Genomic DNA, 23,492 nt, shown 5'->3' with positions numbered 1-23,492 from the left:
TAATGTTGATGAAGCTTTCATCTACTATCTTATAGACACTCCTATCACCGCAGAGCCATCAAACCGCCACCATCACTATCACTCCTATCCTACATCTCTCAAGACTTTCTTGATTTATTGATAATTGCATTAGTAAACTTGCGTTTCTATGTACGTATATATACTAGCAGATCTTTATCCGCTTCGCTGGGTGTCGATTTCATTTTTTTTTAATGTAAATTAACTAATATTGACATTAAAAGTTATGGAAAAAATCAAAATTTCGGGCAAACTTATATAGATATCAAAAAAATGTATAGGAACAATTTGATAGCTGATCAAATTCTCTAAAGAAAAGGTCTAGAGAATTTTTACGTACATTTGATTATTTCAAAGTACTTTCAACTTAAAGTAAGAAGAGGAATTTGAAAATTAATGGATATGAAACTTATTTTCACTGTAACTTTGAAAGGATCAGAGATACGTTGATGGGTTTCAAATACTTTTTTGTAGCAAATTTAATTTCCTACAAGTTTTGGTTGGAACATTTTTTTCTAAACTCAATAGTTTTTTCACTAATCGTGTTTGAAAAAAAATTTGATAAGAAATGAATTTTTGTTCAAGAATTTGAATAAAATATAAATATATAAATATATATGTACATATAAATTTTGAAAATTACAATTTACGTAAAATATTGTGGCAATTAATGGTTTAATTATTCAATTATATTTTCTTGATTTTGAATTTTAAATCTCATATTAATAATTCCAGAAATTAAGTACAAGTTTAAGACAATATTGAGCTGATGGAAATGGAGTTAGTAATTAATATTTAATGGACAGTATGCTTAAGATTATTTATTATTTAAATTTAACTGAAATTTATTATAATAACTGTTTTAATATTCATTATAATACGGTTGATGTGTGTGGGTTAGTTATGATCGTGGGTAAGATGGTTGTGTATGCCGGGTTGTGTTCCTTGAATTGTTATTATTATAGCAATGTAATATAACGGAGGCAATAGTAACTACTCTCCCTCGGTATCAACATCAACTAAATTCAGGTCTAGAGAACTGGGAGCGACGCGTGTCAATGATTCTCGAGAGACTTGGGTTCATTTCTAGAAACGTGCACCGTGATGATCGACAACGGGCAATTAATCAGCCGCAAGTTAATCAAGTAGAAGGGCCCAAGTGGATTCAAAGAATATTAATTAAATGAATACGTAAAAAATATAAGTTATTTTGGGGAGAGACCAAATTTTAGTTTCTCCTAAAAAAATACTTACATATATACATATATACATAAGTTTAAATGATCAAATTTTTTTATTCTTTAGGAAATTTTTTTGGAAACTGACTATTTTTACTTTAAATTCAAATTTTGGCGTAACTGTCAAAGATACGTCAAAAATGCACATAAACAATTTTGTAGAGAATTAAATTTCCTGTAAAAAAGGTCCTTTGGGTTACCTCGATAATTTTGATAGTTAAAGAGATACAGTTATTCGAAACGACAGATATGCAAAAATACAAATTTTTTGATTAACTACTTTGAATAAAAATTTTGCATAAACTACCAAAGATACAGTGAAAATGTATGACAGGAATTTTATCGAGCGTGAAATTTCCTATAAAAATGGTCTCATGAGCTATGAAGATAAAGTTAACAGCTCGGGATAGGGGTTGTAAAGTCGGAAAAATTGGGTGGGGTATTTTTTAGGCTAATCTGTGATTGTTATTTTTATATGACTATTTTATTATAAGTATGTACCTATACATACTAATATTTATATATATATAAATTTTCCTTAGCATCAAAGAGAAAGTAAACGAGGTTTCAAATTTTATTTTAGTTCGAAGCTTGTAAGACGTGCGGTGCCAATGGGAATCACATCAAAGGTGAAGTTACGAGTGATGTGAAAAGGAAAAGAGCGGAGGTAATATTGAGGTACGACGTCTGGCTGTCGTAACTCCGTCAGTCAAAGAGCAAGGAAGATACGTCCTGTCTTGGGACCATGTCTCGTCGTTTATCTCGTCTATTTTCTATACTTTTCTTTTGTCGCGAACGCACCAGCTATAACTATACACGTGCATTTATAAAAAATAAAAAAATAAAACGAGTACGAGTACGAGTAAGAGACTGCGATAAAATGGTGGAGTTGGTGAAAGACGAATAACTACTCGAGAGTAATAGCGCAAAGGTAATATAACGAGAATAACTAAATATAGTTTGTAAAGGAAAAATCGATGCTTCATATCAACACGCTCGTCTTCTCGTTCTCTCTTTTTCTCATTCTCTTTCACTCGCCCACTCTTTCTGGTATATGGCTCAAGCTTGACTTCATTATATTTTGAGCAGCTTCGCGGTCGACGAGTTGGCTTGCTTTTCCTTTGAACTCTGACGTCCCGACGGTTACCATTTGCTGCGGACATGCCTTTGAATTTGCTTTTCCGAGCATCGTTATGGTTTTAACAACCAAAAGAATTCATACAAGCTGTTATACATTCTTTCACTCTTATCATTCAAAAACTCCCTACAAGGATATTTTTAAAGATTACTTTTTGTAAACGTCAAACGTCTTAAACATCGTTATCTTTTTCCAAAAATACAATCCCCCAGTAATCAGGTGGTTTTTTATTTTTTTTTCTAAATATTACACGTGATAAATTTTTTTTTTATTGCCGAGGGCTGAGCTCAGTAGAGTACCAAATTTATTTTTTATTTGCTCTCGAATTGTACTGCCGATATTTTCAATAAAAATTTATGTGAATTATCATACGCATTGAATTTTATTAAAAATATGAAAAAAAAAATTTGTTATTTTTTTGAAACGTCATTTTGCCCAAAAATTTTTTTGGCAAAAAATTATATTTTTGGTGACGTGGTTATTTTGGACCTGTTCTATAGAAAATAAGAAGATAAACAGTCTAGTATGGGCATATGAAGACATGATCCTAAAGTTAGCAGACATCTAATTATTTTTGGATTTTATTTGAGACAGTAAATTTGAAAAGAAAAAAATTTGAAAAAATTGCACCTGTAGTTTTTAAAATTTTCTACATGTGCATATTTTTATTTTTTATTTTTTTGTAATTGATTTGTTGAAAAAAAAATCCGAAAATTTTGAACTGTCTGCTAACTTCAGGATCATTATGAAGACCGCAAAAATTCAAATGATGAGAAATCAAAAAAATATGAAAATATTTATATTAAAATAATTAAATAGCAGATGGAATTTTTTAATATTCCCCAACACGTCCGAAGGGTGTTCCCTCGTGCATGTGCTTCTAAAACAAGCATAGGGAAGTATACACGGGCGTACTCAATAGCGTTAATTGGTAGACAACGCGATACAGAAGATCATACATACCGATGTGCTAGGGGTGGAGCTCGACGGAGATAGAATTAGAGTGAGAAGCATATATATACACATATATATATATGCTGAATAGCCCTATATACACGATATAACAGCCTCAGGGTGGCTCGTCTTCCGTGGGAAACAACAGTCCTGTTCCCTACTGCCTTTAGGCCATCGGCGTATCCTGAACTCAGTACACCCCCGTTTTCACGATCGCCAACAACCCCAATCGTTACAATCACCTCCACATGCTCATACCTCTTTCCACTACCCCACCCCCACTTATTCCCTCTCGACTCAATGGTCCTCTCAATGACCAAACCTAAAGGGGTCGCTACGCGATACCATTGAGACAACGATATCCGTACCTGCCTATATAAAATATATAAATATATAGATTATAATTATGACTCATTAAATTTTTTTTCAAAACATAATATTCACTCATAATAAATATAATCTTCTTATAAATTAAAAAAAATAAATGTCACCATTTCAAATTTATTATTTGCTGTTTATTTACTTTGCGGTTTTTTTTTTTAGAAAAAAAAAAAAGAACTGTCAGATTGGAAATTGTAGTGAAAAGTAAATTATTAGAAGGTAATATGCCTCGGAGGTGAAAATGAATATACGCAAGAGAATGCTTGTGAAATATGTGTGTTCGAATGCCTTGGGCATCATACGTGTACTTTGTATCTATATATATATATATATATATACCTATACATATGCATATTTTTTTTATCTTTATCATTATCACTATTACTATTTTTTGTTCTGGTTCATTTAGTATTTTTCCATTTTAAAAAATATTTTTTTTCGTGCCGAAACACTAGAGGGGTGACAGAACAACGAGATCGAAAAATATGTTACCAGTATACGATACATTAGCGATAGCGATACGGACATAAATGAAAATTGAAAATCTATCTGCACATATATATATACATACATATATCTACATGTATTAAATATATGTATATTGTTTGTATATAAATGAAATTGTGTACAACCCCAGGCGCTGTGATGGTGGAGCTCCCAAATGGATGGACGTTCACATTTTTCCCACGTTTTGTATTTAGTTTTTATATTTTTTTATTATTCATATACACGTATTATTTTATTTTGTTATTGTTATTGTTATTATTATAATTTTTTTTATTTATTATGAATTTTTTTTTTTTTTTTTTTTTTTTTTATAACAATTTGTTTTTATCACTGGACAGAATTTTACTCGGAATAAACAAGCAGCAAATGGATGGGAATCGTGTTGACAATTTTGACAACACAATAAATATTTTTGTCAAATTTCGCGTTAAGGAAACAGATGAAAAAATATTAACCGGGTAAAAAACATAAATATATGCTATAAAAATGTAAATTAAATAATTTAATGGGATTTTAATGCATTACATGAAGGGAACAAAAGGAAATTTCGATATCCATATAAATATTTTGTGTTTTACAGAGGCATTAAGACGGGATTTGGAAAATAAAAAGGGATGAATATAAATCTTGGGATGCGGATTGAGAGAGATGTAGATGATAGGGAGAGAGGAAAAGGGCAAGGGAGAAAAGTGGGAAAAGAATTTGGACCCTCGAATTTCTCTAAGTCCTTGTGGAAGTCATTCTTCATTAGAGCGAAGCTTGAACTTGTCGCTGCGCGCCTTAGCGCACTTTGAATATTAAAGACCCGGAGTGGGCGCCACGTTTTACAATCATTCGATTTAAATTGAAATCTAAAAGACGTTGGCTCTTAAATCTCAACTATCTCAATTGTAATTGATGTCGTTGCTGATTATACTGTTAATTCTTTCATTTATTACGTCAATAGTCGTAGCCAATTTTGAGTCTAAGGTTTAAGTTCAATTTATTCGGAATTTAGTTCGTTTAATTTTTCCAAAGCCGTTTGTTGGAAAAGTTTCAATAGAAAATCAAGCAGTACCCGGACTAAAATTCAATTTATGAAGGTCCAGGCAAAACGAAGTGTCCAAAATTTTGATACTTTTTTTTTACCCCATGAAAAAAATTTATAAAAAAAATATATGTTAAAATATAAAAAAAAAAAATATTTTTCATATAAAAAAATATATTAAAAATACATCAAAAATATATTTTAAATAGCTAACTTTTGGCCGATTTTCGTATATATTTTATATATTTTAAATACATGTATAAAAATATACGAAAAATATATTTTTCTTCTATTTAAAAATATAAAAAAAATATATTAGGAATATATTTTAAATCTATAAAAAATATAATTATGAAAATATAAAAAAATTATATAAAAAATATATTTTTTATATATTTTTTGTATATTTTTATACATGTATTTTTTATATATTCTAAGATATATTTGTAATATATTTAAAATATATACGAAAATCGGCCAAAAGTTAGCTATTTAAAATATATTTTGTATACATATTATATATATATGTATATATTTTTATGTATTTTTAATATATTTTTTTTATAAATTTTTTTCATGGGGGTAATTTTCTTACTTCTCAAATAAAAGAAAAAATTTAAAATTCGTCTTCGGCATAAAGAAATAAATTTTTGAAATTTCTAGATTCAAATATCAGATTTCATTTTACATATCGTCAGCTTATTCAGCGATACCTCCACGTCCTAAAATTACCAAAACACAAATATCGCTCCCCGCAACAGCTGAATAATTTCCCATGAATATTTCTTAGCAAAAATAAATGAAATGATATGAGGAATTTGGCTCGACGGCATAGGTCTAATTAACCGCACAGTCGGACCATTAACAACCGAATTTACCAAACAATCGAATTACAGGGTGCGAGGGCGTGCGAGTTTAGTTTAGTACAGAGTATAGGAGTAGAGTACAGTAGAGTAATACCATTCCCGTGTGTATATACAAGTAAACGCGTGCGCCTTGAATTTCGGGGTGTGCTAGGGTTGTGTACGCAACGCTATCGTTAGCAAACACGTACCAACTTAATGCTTCCACACATATAATATATCATCCATACATTCATGTTCACAGACATGCGCGGAATATATACATGTATAAATCAAATATATCCAATCAAGTCTTTATTCATCCGAAAATTATGAAAATCAAAGTCACGTGTTGCTGTAACGTGTAATTCCTTATTTATACTGCGTACAGCAAACTAAGACCTATTTAGTTTATAAATGGTGTGCGCACACCATGGTGTGCTGGTGTGACCACAAGATGTAACTTATTTATGCATCAATGCACCCCGTTGAGTGTCCCGCAGCTCACACACTGTCGTATTTAAATATATATCGTGTGTTTCATATATATATATATGTAATAACTTTTCTACTGATGGGTACATACATAAATCTACCCTTTTTGTTGTTAAGTCACAGTAGGTAAGAGTTAAAAAATAAAAATGCCCAAGTGTGTGTAAATGTGTGCGGTATGTTTATAAAGATATAACGAAACCTGGGGAGTTGTGTTATAGTAGTTCGTGTGTGACTTTACCTCGCATTTGCTAATGTACTATGTAGTATGTAGATGGAGTGTATAGAGAGACCAGACCAACTGCGGCAGTTATTACATTTAATTATACACGAGAGGACGTTGCGAATTCACATGGGCGACGATCACGTGACTCTGTCGCGACCTGATGACGACAATTCACCGAACAGACTTTAGTATTTTATTTTATTTTTTTTTTTGTATATCTATTTTATCTACACACTACACGCTGCACAGTGGGTACTGGCTACTGGCTTACTGACGACAGGAATAATATTTTTTAATATATTTTATTCACGATGATCACAACCTGCCAAGCGATTTAATCTCGCTAGTCATCTCTCGTGACTACTTGTCAATTTTAATAAATACTTTAGTTTTTTTTTTTTTTTTTTTTTCGACTATTGGCTTTTTTTCATCCGCGAAAACTCGAGACAAAGTTTTGCAGAAATGATTGATGAATTGGTTAATTAATAACTTTTGTTTGAATCAGTAATTGGTTGAGTGGTTATAGAATTGATTGATACCTTTTTTTTTCAATGAGAAAAGTCATGAAATGTCAGTCAGTACTCAGTACTAAAAAGTTGACGTAATTGTGAAATTTATTTTTTTCCGTATTTCTGGATTTTCAGGAAATTTTTCACCAACTTAATATATAATTAAATGTAAACTTGTAATTTTGGAAAAAAAAAAACATTTTATTTCACGTAAATCCCAGAGGTAGGGGTGCGGACAGTGGGACGGCATGAAAAAAATATTTCGTGTTTTTATAAAAATGTAATAAATATGATGATTCACATGTAAATTTATGTAAAAAAAATCATCTGTAATACAATTTTAGAAAAAGCGGGAAAAAAAATTTTTGAAAAGAATTTTTAAAAATTTTACTGATAGGCATTAAATTTGAATAATTTATAAACTTTTTTGACTAGAAACTGATAAATGGGTGGAACAAAATAGAGCACATAAATTTATTGTTTGTATAAACAATAAATATTAATAATTTTTTTTCATATAAGTAATTACAGCGGGCGGTTATATGAAATAAATGTATGTAAAAATTCATATATTTTGCACCCTCGAGAGCTGGATAATAAAAAAAAAGTACTTTCTTCATAATTAAAATAAACGAGGATGAATATTTATAACGGGATGACATTTGATGGAGTGCATCATATATTCGCGGTCCAGTTGCTCTCAAGAGGAGGAAGGAGGACAGGCAGAATAAGAGAAGAGAAGAGAAGAGACGAGAAGAGAGAGACCGGGGGAAGAAGGGGTAGTAGATATGGGTACGGAGTACGATGAGTATGAGTATGAAAAAGGGGTTTCGCGTGGAATGAGAAGGGGACAATCTGATGCTCGGTGTAATATATTCACCCTTTGAACCCTTTCAAGGCCGTATGGACACGGTTGAATGGCCATTTGTAGGACACACGCGTCATTCGTCCGTGTCTCATCCGCTAAAGAAGACAACGCCCGATACCGATCCTCGCATTATTGGATGCAAACTGCTTTATGTTATTAGTTGTTATATATGTATAAATATATATGTGTAGATGGCTATATCCAGATGCAGAGGTGCAGATAGATGGAGAGAAAGAGAGACGAGAGTATATTTGGCTGCGGATGTGTACAATACGCGTGTCCTGGTCCCACATGTGTGTCTATCTGTCTGTCTGTCTGATCACTGGGCAATTCAAGGGCGTTAAACATGAGTCGCGTTACAGACGAGTGATTCGGATCCATTTGTACACCGGATTACACGATTGGATATGGATTTGTCAGGACGATCACAAACGACGGATGAATGCTCTCCCAATAAGCTAATTGAAGGCTCTTATTATTATTTATACCTTTGTTATTAATCCTATTACTATTACTTTGTAAATACATTTTTTTATTTTTTATTATATTAGATTTCGTACTGTACACGGAAAAAAAATTCGACGAAAAATTCCAATATTACTATCGTAATCCTGGACTATACTTTTATTGTCTGTAACATTCAAATATATGATACGAAAATTTACAGTTTTTAAAAGATTTTTTACTATTCACTATCGTAATTTCATTAAGAGTTTATTGTAATCAATTCAATAAGAAATATTACAATGTTACTATCGTAAATAGTAAAAGAATAAAAAATAAGATTTAATTATACTATTTATTCTTTTATTCTTCCTTTTAATTTACAGTGCTGCCTCTATGTTTTTACAATACAAGCTACAAAAATTACGATAGTTGGATTGTAAATTTTCTGAAATGGTATAGTATATGCCATCTGAAGCGTTTACGTATGAAAGACAAGTGTTGTCACAAACCATGATGTGATGCTTGTATGAGTGTATATATATATATATAAATACAAATGATGACATCTACTTTGTCTGTATTATTTGTGGTTCAACTATATATATTTATAAATCAGTTCATCTTTATCCACAGTGTAGTGCAGAAATAGAGGTTATTATTCATGACGTTTTTCGGACAATTGTAAATAAGAAATTTAAAATAAAAACTGTACTTTCGTCATTACAAACCTACATAGATTGTGGAATATAATAATTTGGTGGTGTAAGTATAATTATTATTATTCAATTTTTATTAAACTTAATATTCTGTGGGTATATCGTATGATCCTGAAGTTGGCAGATAATTAGTAATTTTCGGATTTTTTTTTTCACCAAAGAAATTACAAAAAAAAAAAAAACTAAAAAAATACACATGTAGAAAATTTAAAAAACTATGGGTGCAATTTTTTTAAATATTTTTTTTTTAATTATTTATCGTCTAAAAAAAAATCCAAAAATTATTAGATATCTGCTAACTTCAGTATCATGTATATCGTTCGTTTTAAAATCATTTATCTGGACAAGAAGTTTATTTTTATAAACAATTTAGTAGTATTTTGTGGTCATAGGATAAATGATTCTAAATGAATGAAAATTTATTTTTTCTAATAAATTCAATTCTCCTAATTTTGTTACAGGATAATCTTCATTTGTCGACAATGAATAATTTTACCCGGCTTTGCGAGAGGTAAAACATTTCAATAACCTCAAATTATGGACATTCAACATTTCTTTATGATACTGAAGTTAGCAGACGCCTAATAATTTTTGGATTTTTTTAAAAATGATAAATTATAGAAAAAAAGTATTCGAAAAAATTGCACCTATGGTTTTTTTAATTTTCTACATGTGCGTATTTTGAATACAAATAAATGAGTTATTTATTCATAAATTTTATATATACCAAAAAAATATGTTTGAAAAAATATTAAATAAATGTTTTATTATTACTACTTCAACATGTTTTATTTTTATTTCGAGATTGTATTTTCCTTCTCAATTTAACTGTTAAAAAAAAAAAAAAAATTCCAAATGATAAATTTTTCTTTTTTATTAATTATAAGTTCTACTTTTTTAAGAAAATATATTTTACTCCATTGACTTCTAATTATTATTTTATATTTAAAGAAATTCTACATTACCGACTCATTCATTTTACGATAGTTGTATTAGAATTTATGTTAACACAACTTGTATAATTTACTCTATAGTATCTGATTTTTTCTTTCTGGTAGTAGTATAAATTATAAAATAAAAATTACGATAGTCTATTGTAAAAATTATTATTGAAAACTTATAGTCCAGCGTTACAATACTATATAATGAAAATTACGATAGTTAAATCGTAAAAAATCCGTGAATTTTTTTTCCGTGTAGTTAATATATGAATCGTTTATTTGAGAAACCTCGAAAGTCATGTTTTTTTACGAAATTTGGTTTTTTGCATTTTAGGGTTCTTTGGATGTCCCTCCATAGAAATCAATTAAACATGCATCAAATCAGCGCTTAAAAAAAAATTAACCGGGTGATGGCAATTTCATTTAATTGAGAAATCCCATAAGTCAATGACTTGAATAAACATATGCAGTTTTAGTTTTACAAAAATAATTTTTTTTTATTTTTAATTTAAAATTCGCGCTTTTTTGGGAAATTAATTTCAAATGTTGTTTTATTGTTGACTGTTATATGACTAATTAAAATGTTTAAATTAATTATGATTTTTTATAATTTCTGAGTTTCAGAGTTCAAATACGTATTTAACACTTCATTTTATCAGTGTAATAAATGATTTGAGTGGAAACATTTAAAAAAACAATGATTTTATAACTTTTTTCCGTTTGGTTGAGAAACCCCATAAGTCAATTAACTTTAAATAATTTTTTTAAGTAGTTTCAGTTAAAAAATTGAATTGATCTTTTTGGAATCTTTTTCAGAAACGCTAAAATTATTGTATTCAATTATTTATTTCTTATTTTAATGTCAAGCTTTTCCAAAAAAATGTTTTTTGTGTTTCCTGAAAAATTTTGTTTTCTTGACTTATCTCATACGAAAAAAATATATATCCGGGCAAATCTGTATATATGAGACATATATTTATATATATGTTGCATATATGCGACATATTCCAAATTTGCCCGGATAGGGTTTTTCCAATAATCGATTCATATAATTTCAAATTATCAAAATTTGAATTTTAAAATCACATACGAATTTTTTTTTGCATACCGTGACTTGGACTCGAACCCATGACCTTTGCATTCAAATTCATAATTAATTTTCTTTTAAAAATATAGTAAGATTTGAACTCGCGACCTTTGTATTCAACTTTACTGTCAAGTTTCAGATTTTGAATAAATTATTGTCACCAAAAATATTTTCAGCAAAATTTAAACTCATGACCTTTGAATTTAAATATATTTTTAGTTTTACTGTAGTAGAGTTTAATAATCACAGTACAGGATAATAATAATAATTTGAAAAATTGGGGTTCAAACCTATGACTTGAGCATTAGTTTACAAAGGCTATTAATTATAATAAAAAAAATGAAATTGAGTTTAAGAAACGAAGTTTGTAAATAAAGGTTACACTGAAATAAATGTAATTATAATAATGAGGCTAATAAAAGTTTCATGAAGGATAATAAATGAAATAGAGGTGATTAATATTATGATAAGTACTTAAATCTGATTGTTTGCGGTCACGGGAATAAAATAAGACCTCGAATTATTACATTATAAATCCTCCAATTTTCCAAAGACGAAATTATGTCTACGACTAGATAGGACAGTAACTAAGAATTAGAGAGAGGGTGAGCAGTAGATAATCCTGTGGCCTAGAAACGAGACATGGCTGAGAGAAATGAAACAAGCTGGAGATCAAAATACTTTAGTCTTTCTATTTTCATTGGATCTTGTCTCTCTTGGCTTTCGCTTTCGCTCTTGCTCTGGCTCTTAGCTCCTGACTCCTGGCTCCCATTCGAGTAGTAGATGCAGAGAGAGACCTGGCTCGTCTTGCTTTTGCTCTGTCTAGCTTCAGGGTAACAGAACTAGACTACTCTGTCCACCCCTTTCAGTCGTCGTTTTGCACGATGCAATTAAGGGGACTGGATCATCCAATTTGTTCATGAGACCGCAACAATGTTCCTTGATTGAAAAGAGAGTCAAATCCGTCCTCATCGTATGCTACAAACCCGTTTTTTTCACTCTATTTATAACTTTTTATTATTTTTTGCTACTTCATTTAAATTCTACACTCCATTATTATCGTACTTTGAGGCTTCCCTCAACGCTCAAGCCCACTCGCAATAAATCTGTTTCTCGTTTTAAGTAATAAGTTTTAAAGTATTGTGAAAAATCTTTTGTCAAATATTTCATTGAGCACGAAAACTTATTCTATTTATTTGTTAATTAATAAAACGAATCCAGTGAATAAGCGAATCAAGTTTATAATTTTTCACGGTTTTCAAATGTTCAATTGATTTAGCAACACTTTTATTTCCATCTTTGAATCAAGTTAATGCGAGACACGCGTAAGACACCCCTTTTAGCTTACCCCATACACAAAATGTTTCCGTTAAAGCGGGGAAAATAAAAAAGGTCTATGGTCGCTACAGACCCGAGGCCTGTTTTATGCCCTGTAAGTAGTACGCCACACGCGTTCAACTTTAACAATTCCGTTACGAATTTTTGAGTGCTTCTTTTCTCTTTCCCTTATATATGTAGTAGAGTGCTTTATATATGTATTCATTTCTTTGGTTACTGTTTTTTTTACTTTTAAATTTTCGCACGTGCGGTGGTTTGTTAGCGGCCATTTTTTCTGTTAACCCTACGATTTACACGGTCACTACATATATATAAATGTATGAGTGTATAGAGGGGAGAGCTATAGTCAAGATAAATAAGACGAATTTCAAATTTCTAAAAAGAAAATGAATTTTCAAATATTTGGAAAGTAGAAAAATTTTCTATGGATTTTCTATGTATATATATATATATAAGTAGAGGTTTGAGTTAGAGTATATGTAATATTGGTGACGGAATAAAAGCTAAAGCAAAAGCAATTCAACGTAAAAATCAATAATAACCCACGGACTTTATATTACTACATATTGTGAATAAGAAACTATTGCGAAATTGCGTGCACACACGCATCAAAAGCAATTCACTTTGGTTCTTTCTACAATAAAAATCATTTCGATCTAATGGGAAAACTTACTCTGTTATTTTGTCCGACAATTCTGCATTTAAATATATTTGAATTACATACAAATGTATACAGCAGAAAACCATTTGTTTGATGAAAGAAAAAAGTTTAACAAAAAAATTACTCTAAGTATGGACTTTTAAGAAATTTTTAATTCACAGATAATTTAACTATTCAATTACATCAGCAAAAGAATTTAATCTACACAGAAAAAAAGGATTTCTTAGCGCGAAAAATTTTTTCTTGTTCTAAGAAAATTTTTACTTGACCCAAGAAATATTTTGTATTATAAAGTGAAAACAAAACTTTTCTTGGGGTAAGAAAAAATTTTTTCGGAACAAGAAAAAAATTTTTTAGGCGAGAAAAAAATTCTTGAGCCAAGAAAAATTTTTGTCTTCAATTCATAATACAAAATATTTCTTGCGCCGAGAAATTCTTTTTTTCTGTGTAGTAAAATATGAATTTTTTTCCATACAAAATATAATTATGAGAAAAAAATGATAATATTAATTAGTGATACTAAAATTAGCAGTTAATTTTAGAACGTTATTATATCAGTCCAACTTTCGAGTGACAAAGACAGAAAAATATGAAATACTAATAATAATAATAATAAATGAATAATAGGATAATTTAGTTATAAGAGTGTTTTGAAAGTACGTCAAGTTCAATGTAGAATTTCAGTGCAACAGTATCACGTACATTGTTCCTATTCACTCCACGTAATTCCGTGTATTCCTGATTATTAAGCTCATCGAGTACATTACGGGTCGAGCCACGTTTCCACGCCGCAAACGCAACCTGTAATGCAGCATTCTACTCAGTATCTTTATCTCCCTTCCTTCTTACTCCTCCTTTGCTCAATATTATATTTGCTATCTCCATCTCCCTCTTTCTCTCATCCACGTTCACATTCACGTACACGAACACGTTCATTCGAAATATCGTGAGAGCGCTCATACTAAAGGGTGGCTGGAGCGCGATTATAGCGTGGCACAATTAGAACACGATATAGTTACCAAATCCTCTCACTCTATTCTCTCCATCTTTCTTATATATATAGACACGTTATATAAACCTGCACATATTCTCGTACACTAACCTAAACCCACTTGGTGGAAGATACTCTCGTCGAGAAATTCTCATCATTTGTCCCAAGATGTCTATTCAACAATTCAACATCCACTTCACTATAGCGACATGACTCGAGTCAAAATACACTCGCAACCTTTATTATTAACTCAATTTATAAATGTTATTATTATTTATACTTAGTACGTCCTATTTTTAGTTTCACTAAGACTACAACCCACAACAGCACTAATCTACTGTGTAGTTGCCTCAAATTTATGTACTTCAGGGGTTTTCTTTGAGCTCATAGTTTCATTCGATACCAAAAATTCTACGGAGGTAATAGAAGTAGTCATGAAATTTTGAAAAATATTTGAATTGGTTTTGTAGTTTCAATAAATAAGACGGCTTCAAAACTTACCGATAACTCGATTAAACCGAAATTTATTTACGCACGTGTTATTTTTTGTTTAAAGAAACGCGAGACACAAGTTTTGAATCCGCGGTTTTGGATTTATATTCAAATCCCAGCAGTAATCTCTCGTAATTTAGACAGTCTGGCTCGGGATCTCTTTTCCAGTGGGTTCAGATCCTGGTGATCTTAAAATTTCCTTTTCACGCATCACTCAAATTTTCGGATAAATATAAATGTCTAAATGAAAAATTAATTTTTAGATATTCTGCCATTTGTTTATTAGATTCGGGACAAAATGTAAGCTTGAGAAGCGTTAAAACGATCTTACACGACAACAACTTTATTTAAATATCATTTCTTTGCGTATATTTATTATTTTTTACAATTTATTTAAGAAAACCCGAAATTATACGTTGGGATCACTATTTAAGTGACAAATGTCAATAAAACGGCCAAGACTTGTCATCTATTGCTTACTGCTCCCTCTGTCTTTCGTCACCTGAAATTCTCTATTTGGGACAGATTAAAACCTTAAAGGTCCGACAGTAAGTTAATTAAAAGTTGTTCAAAAATTTTTCAACTAAATCCCATTTGTTAATTTGAAAAAAAAAACTGACGGAAAATAAACGGACATTTATTAATGATCGTATAGAGAAAGCTGACAATCATCATTAGACATCCACTAGCACCCGATTGAAAATTAAAGAGGCTTCAAGTATAAATAAATTATTTTATTTAAAACCTGTAATTATAATCGACGGTGTAATTGAGTTTGAAATAAAAAAAAAAAAGGTATATTACACAAAAGAATTCAATTAAAACAGTTATGCCGGAAATAGTTCAAATGAAATTGTCGAAAGATAAAAAAATAATTGAAAAGTTACATGTAACTGTTTTTTTTTTTTGTTTTTGTGTTGCGAAAAAGAATAACAAAAAAATATAAACGTATATAATAATTCTCTTGCAAATGATTTAAAAGATATAGAGATAAATCTGGTGATGACGGTGAGAGCGATCGAGTATTTATTTTGAGCCGCTGTCGAACGCAAAGGGACACACGCTTGCATATGAGTATCAGTTGAAGATTGAAGAGATGAATAAATTGTGTATATATACAGATATGAATATAGACATGTGTATAGATATAGATATATACTATAAATAAAACGAGACTCCCAATCGACCGCAACGACTGGTCCAGACATTTTCTCTTGACATTTTTTTACAGAATAACCGAGATTAATCTGCTGCCGATATTCCAATAGTTGTCACGTCTATAATTAATCCATTTCCATACCCACGGGTAATTCAAAAATACATTTGAGGATTCGTCGATATTCGATATTTAACTAAATTACTTTTTTATATTTTATTAATTAAACGTTTCACTTTTTTTACCCTTCTGTGGATAACCATTTCGTACCGTATTGTTATTCTACAATCCACCAATTAATTTCATGTCTCAAAAATTCAAATATTCAGAGACTTAGTAGAAGTAATTCATCAAATATTCATAATTATCGATGAAAATTAATCAGCATTCAGTTTTAATTATGATAAATTAATTGAATTTTCTACTCCAATATCCACACAGTGGAAAATTTGTGTTAAATTTAACACAAATCACGTGTTCAAACGGTCCACTCAATTTTTTGTGTTAATTTAACACATTATACTTTCTCTCTCAACATTAATTAGTGAAAATAAGTAAATATTCACTAATTCCAAGTGTAAACCGAACCACTAATTTTAAAAAGTGCTTCGGTCGGCACTCAAAATTAGTGCATATTCACTTATTTTACTTATTCATGTTCAAAGTTTGTCAAACAATAATACAGGTTCAAAACTTGTTGAGATTAGATAACACATTTAACTTTAGTTAAATTTACACTTAATGGTGTCAAATAATTGACAAAATATTTAACCATTGAATTTTTATACACAAGAACAAAATTTTGAACTGTGCAAAACTTACCCTCTAAAAATGAATCAGTGAAATTTATTTCGAATTAGTGAATATTCACTATTTCTACAGCTATAAGTATACCACTGGTTGAATTAGTGGTACACTGAAAGAAATTCTCTTCAAAAATTACCGTTATATTCACGGTAATCGTGGGACGAATGGCACGACCTAATCATTTGTCGGTAAGTGAAATAATTTTTAACTTTTTTTCACCAAATTTTACCGTAGTCTACTGTAAATTTTATTCGGTTTGCGATAAATTTTATGAAGTCTCCCACAAAATAAATAAATTTTTCCCTAATTTTTATTTCAAAAATGGTAATAAATAAAAGCGCCGCATGTCACACGATTACAGTGAATTTAACGGTAATTTTTAAAGAAAATTTCTTTCCGTGTATACTTACAGCAGTAGAAATAGTGACTATCCACTGATTCGCAGTGAAATTCACTATTTTATTTTTAAAGGGTACAAAATTTTTTCCCAGCTTCCTTGTAATTTTGGAAATTTATACTTACATCTTAAAATTAAAATAAAAAACACCCTTCCACTTTTGGTACAAAGTGAAATGACTAGTGGGTATAAATAAAAATCCACGACAATCCCAACAATAAATATTTTCCCGTAAAAATAAAGCACAGTGACTTAAAAAAAAAAGAAGCAAATTTTGATTAACACAAGTGGTTTTTTAACGTCAGTAATCTCGGTATTTACGGGGTGGAAGAACGATAAACGGAATCCACAAGACTATAGGTAGGCAGGGGGTCAGGCATTAGTAGATTTAGTGCGCATTTATTGGCTCCGAGAACAAAGGGCGGTCAAGGGGTGGAAGGCATCGTAGTGACCGCCAGGCATCTGCTTTGGACATTCACCGTAATTGCATTTACAAACACACAAACGGGCGAGTTACGCATAGCACGGATATCCACCGGGTTCAGCACCACCGTAACAGCAACTAGTGTACTCTGCACACACTCTCAAGAGCAGAGAGAGTAAGATAAATATATATATATGCTTATATTATGTACGCAAGCAACATTTGTAGTACAGTACACAGTGATTTCGACTGGAGAATCTGCGTACTACTCTTTTACTGTTTGCATACCTCGAGAGCACGGATTTTAAATGAATTTAAATGTCAGCCCTGCGGCTCTTTGAAGAGTTGTCTTCGCGGGTAGGGTATATATATAAAAAGTAACAACGGTTGAATTGTATCGAGCATTCTAGTCAAAGTACTTTTTCAATGTCCAAATACAAAAGGTTTAATTAAAGTAATTTAATCATGAATACTGAGCTACAAAAATATTTAATCTTTCGTTTTAACACTTGAGTGAAAGTGCCAGTGCAAGAACTGAGTGCAGGCACAAAGTCAGAGTGCATGGTACAGATAAATATTTTTTTTACTTTTTTTGGGAATGAGTAGTTGTAAAAATAAATAAAATAGAGAATAAAGTTTTTGGTACTGACGTAGATAAACTTCTCGATTTGTTCCTGACTCAACAGCATGGGGTTTGACTCAGTTTTGTAACACGTGTTCGTGGGATAACTTTTTGGCTTAAACTTTTGTTCTTGGGCATTCAAGTGGAGAGAAAAATTATTTTCCTGTGGATATTTTATGATTTTTTTTTTGGCGAAAAAATTTTTCGGGAAAATTGAATGGAGAAATAAAATATTTAATTTAAAAAAATTGAGAAATTGTTTATAAGAGACTAGGGTTAATTTAATTTTCTGTACGGTTTGCTTTTGTGAAATTCATTAAATGAAGTTTAGCGGCGTTAGTTTTGATGAATAAAAAAAAATGAGTCGGCTGTTTTTGACGTGCGATTAAAGAATTGTATTGTATGTATTTGAATTCGGATGAAAAAATTACAACAAAAGTCGGAATGTAGTTAAGATAAAAAGGGTAAAACATTGAGAATATTAAATATTAAATATTAGAGCTGGCTTGAGAAGGAAATTCAAGAAAAATAAAAGAGGATGTATGAACTTTAAACTTGTTCACGATTGAGTAAATTATTACCGAGATATTAAATATTAAATCTCTTATACTTTATAACAACCAGGTATTTTCATAAAAGTGAGGTAACTATGGAGCTGAGTAAGAGCTGTAGTTTCTTACAATTATTTTACATACTTTTATAAATTATAAGACATAGAAAAAATTTATGTTCAAGAAAAATTATAAAAATTCAATAGTTAAAAGTTTTAATAGAATTTTTTTTTTTCAAATTTTTCTCATAATTATTTTAATTAATTTCAAAAATTGTAGTGACAATTTTTAGATTTTTTTCCAAAACTTCAATGAGAAAATTTTTTTCAAATGTCGAAGTAAAGAAAAACATAAATTTTTTATTACCGCCGCCCGTTTTAACCCGTTATATAATTAATGTTTCAATAGAAAATTTTTTTTAAAATTTTTCTCTGAATTGTTTTCATTAATTTCAAAAATTTTATTGACAAGTTCCAGATTTTTTTCCGAAATTTCGATGAGAAATTTTTGTGAAATCTCTAAGTAAAGAAAAATTTCAAATTTCTATTACCGCCGCCCGTTTTATCCCAGTTATATAATTAAAGTTTTAATAGAAATTTTTTTTTCAAATTTTTCTCACAGAAAAAAATAATTTCTGGGTGCAAGAATTTTTTTGTATTATAAATTGAACACAAAAATTTTCTTGGACGAGAAAAAATTTATTGACTCAAAAAGTTTTTTCTAGCTCTAAAAAAATTCATTGTCGCCTTCAGAAAATTTCTGTTTTCAATTCATAATTCAAAAAATTTCTTGGGCTGGGAAAAAATTTTCCTGGGGTGAGTAAAAAATTCTAGTGCCAAGAAATCCTTTTTTTCTGTGCAGAATTATTTTAATTAATTAAAAAAATTTTATTGACAAGTTTCAGATTTTTTTTCCGAAATTTCAATGAGAAATTTTTTTGAAATCCCAAAATAAAGAAAAATTTCAATTTTCTATTACCGCCACCCGTTTTACCCCAGTTATAACTTCGAAGTTTTAATAGAAAATTTTTCTCAGAATTATTTGAATTAATTTAAAAAATTTTATTGACAAGTTCCAGATTTTTTTCCGAAATTTCAATGGAAAAAATTTTTTTTAATCCCAAAGTAAAGAAAAATTTCAATTTTCTATTACCACCGCCCGTTTTACCCTAGTTATATGCGGATGTAGACATGTGTGGATATTATCCTCGGCAGATTGATAAAAAACTAAATAAAACTCTAAATACAAATCACAATAAAAAAAATACTAAATACAAATCTTGGAGTTTGTATAGCGCTGAGCACAAGAGAGAATTAAGTAGAATATATCGTGGGAAGTATGACTGCTGTTACCATTGAATATCCGTATAAAGTTTACCCATCCTCTTGGCATTGGCAATCCGCATGGATCCGGTATTTGCCGAGACACATCAAAGTATCAATATCTCCTGCTTTCTCTCTCTTCTCTACTCTCCTGGTACTCTCTAGACTCTAGGCTCGAGATATTTCTTCTATTCCTATTACTGTTCGCTACCTATATCTATATCTATATGTATATGTATATGTACATAAATATACATACATATCTATATGTAAGGTAAGACGCGAGATATTGGTTCGCCACCCTCAGCAATCAATTCGCAACCAAGACCACAAATCTCAAAATCGTGCGAACATTGAAAATCCCCAGACAAATAATAAAAATAAATAATATAAATAGATGTGTTTTTAAATTAAATTTATATATGAATAAGTATTTTTGAATGGAAAAATAAAATTAATAACAATCCGAATTAATTTTAGAAAATAAAAAAAGTTTGACCCTTATTAAAGTCAACGTTGCACACAACAAATGTAACATCGCGTAAAATAATAACAAAAAAAAAAAAAAAAAAACAGAGCTCACCGGGACCGCGACAGACATTCGTGTGCTTAAAAGTACTTTTTATACTTAGTTTAATACTAATACTGGCCTTTAGATGAGTAACTGTAAAATATAAGAATAAAAACGCGACAGGTAGTGAACACCCTCTTACCCTCAGCCTCACACACGCACACACGCACACACACACTCGGGTTCCACGAACATCTACATGATGGAGTCCAGAGTTGGCGTCCACCGTAAAGCCGAGGGGGATTATAGAAGAGGAAGAATTGCAGAGAAGAAATAAAAGAAACAAAATGTCTAGCCAAGCGGCCTTGGTAAAACCTCTTCACAGTCTGATGGCACGGAGGCAGAAAATACTACTTGCTACTCCACTATAGTGTAGTGACGATAGGGCTACTCTTGATTCTCTTCAAACCCTTTTTCCATCTGCAATTTTTTTTTTTTTTTTCATATTATTCTTTTTCATTGGACTATTTGTCGCATTGTTTGCTCTTTGGCTCCAGATAAAAATCCTCCATACAACAGTGTTTACATACAAATACACAAATAATACAGAGCACTCTCACTTTTCACGATACAGCGACGTCAATCTCTTTCAATGCCGATGCCTATTTTTTACGTTTCCCTTTTTTAAACTTATGTATTTATGCATTTCCCTTTCTATTATCTTTAGACTTTACTTGTACGATCCATTTCTTACGACTACCACTTCCACTATTATTATTATTATCATTTTTATATTTTACTCAGGCTTCCATTCCATTCCATTCCCCTTTATGACATATCGAGCCGGAATAAAAATACAGTGCCTACTGCGGAGCTTTCGATTTTCTCTGTACTTACGAATAAATCCGGTGGTATTGGGAGGTAATACCAGAAAGAGATTTTTCTTTGCTCTTTTTTCTTTTTTACTCCTCTTTTATATGCTACCGCCAATGCATGTCTCTCCCTACTGTACTGTCTCTCTCGCTCTTTCTTCATGCTCTTATCTATTCTGTATACTATTCTATTCTACTCAGTACCCGGTCTTCAGTACTTACTACTCACTACTCACTACTCAGTACTCAATTTAAGCTCAAGGCGTTCCAGTACATTTACCTGGCATAGCTCTGCATCCGCTTGAGTACTGGGAAAAATACAACTTTTAAGAAAAATAGAGTTAAGTATAAACTAAATCTACACACTTGCCCAGCATTGATTTTTACTAAAAAATTACCGCGAAAATTAAAATTTTTTTATTTTGATCCCATCGAAATTTTGTTATTTTTAACTTTTCTAATAATTTTTCATTCAAGAGCTTCTATCGCGCAAACTATCCACTTGGGGGCAATGGTCATAAGAAACTTTTTTGCAGGAAATTTAATGGCGAACAAAATTGTTTATATACATTTTTTATGTATCTGCAATATTTACACCGTAATTTTGATTTTAAGATCGAAAAATATAAATATGCCAAGAAATTTGTGATAATAATTCAAAAATTGATTATAACTCTCAAATAATCAATTCTATCCGTATGACCATCAGGACCTTTTTTGTAGGAAATTTCACAAGGAACAAAATTGCTTATGTGCATTTTTCTCGTATCTCCAATAGTTTCCGCGAAATTTGAATTTCTAACTGGGTACTAATTTCGAAGAAAAATAAAAAAAAATTTGGAGTTAAAAATAAATGTCGGGTGTTAATTAAACATAAATAAAAAAATAAAATGAATAACAGCTGGCGCGTCACTCTAAACGTTTGGTATTTCTGTCAAAATACAAGCTATTAATCAGCGGGATTATAAAGAGAAATATAAAAAGCTTTTATTTATTTTATTTTTATGATGATGTTATTTAGGATGTCTGGTGTATTTTGAAGATTAAGATACCCTAGTACTACTCAGTGGACATTAAATAAGGAGGAATTTAACGGCTTATTATTAGTGTTGAAAGAGGATTATAAATATGTATATATGTATATATCTAGAGTGTAGATAAATGCCGAGTTTAAAGTCTTTAAAGTGTTTTATTGTGTTTAAATGTCTGTGTCTGTGTCTATCTCTTTATAAATATATATATTTACATACTAGTAGATATATATGGGGTCTGTATAATGCGTAGTTGTATCAAATGAATGAATGAAAATTTAGATGATTACCGACCACTGATGACAGATTTTTATTGCCTTTACAACGCCGGCTGACAGGCCACACTCACTCACTGTCATCGGAATTATTTTTTTCTTAATACATTATTTTGTCTGTTAAATAATTTTCACAGCTTGCTCTTTGATGACTATTTCTAACTTAACATTGTGTTATATAATTAAAAACAGATGGAGAATTTTAATAAATACGTTAACAAAATATCAAGTGTTTCTGAAAAATTATATCGTTAAATTTGAGTTTATCCAAGTGTGTAAATTAACTGACACTCAAATTTAATGAGCTAGGATTTTAAATTTATTTCATAACAATTTATTAACCACAAGTTTTAATTTTCTACCCAACATAATTTTGCAAACAAATTTTGTTCTATTTTTAAATTATAAAATTTCGTACGCGGGATAAAAAATTTTTTTTTATTACGGACACGTAAAATTTAAATATTAAAAAAAAATGTATGTATATATATATATATATCAGAAGCAAGTATCGCCTTAAGTAATTTTATTCAAAGCCCTTGAAATCAGATTTAAAAATTATCGATACATTGTCGTGATCACTCGACGTCGGAACATAAACGGATAATTCCCCTTTTTATTATTCCGAAAACAAGTTTAAATAAAATCCCC

The 23,492-nt window shown here is 30.3% G+C and overlaps 1 protein-coding gene and 1 long non-coding RNA gene across 4 annotated transcripts in view; one reads left to right on the top strand and one right to left on the bottom strand.

Moving 5' to 3' along the window:
• Positions 1–23,492, bottom strand: part of LOC130673194 (uncharacterized) — a 209,161-nt gene that overhangs the window by 42,473 nt on the left and 143,196 nt on the right. The gene's annotated exons all lie outside the window — the stretch shown is intronic.
• LOC130673199 (uncharacterized) lies at positions 8,848–10,145 on the top strand. Its single transcript, XR_008990852.1, has 2 exons — positions 8,848–9,409; positions 9,825–10,145. It is a non-coding gene; the product is annotated as an uncharacterized LOC130673199 (long non-coding RNA).

This window comes from Microplitis mediator, chromosome 8, assembly GCF_029852145.1.
Source record: "Microplitis mediator isolate UGA2020A chromosome 8, iyMicMedi2.1, whole genome shotgun sequence".
NCBI lineage: Eukaryota > Metazoa > Arthropoda > Insecta > Hymenoptera > Braconidae > Microplitis > Microplitis mediator.
This window is presented reverse-complemented; position numbering and strand designations above follow the sequence as displayed.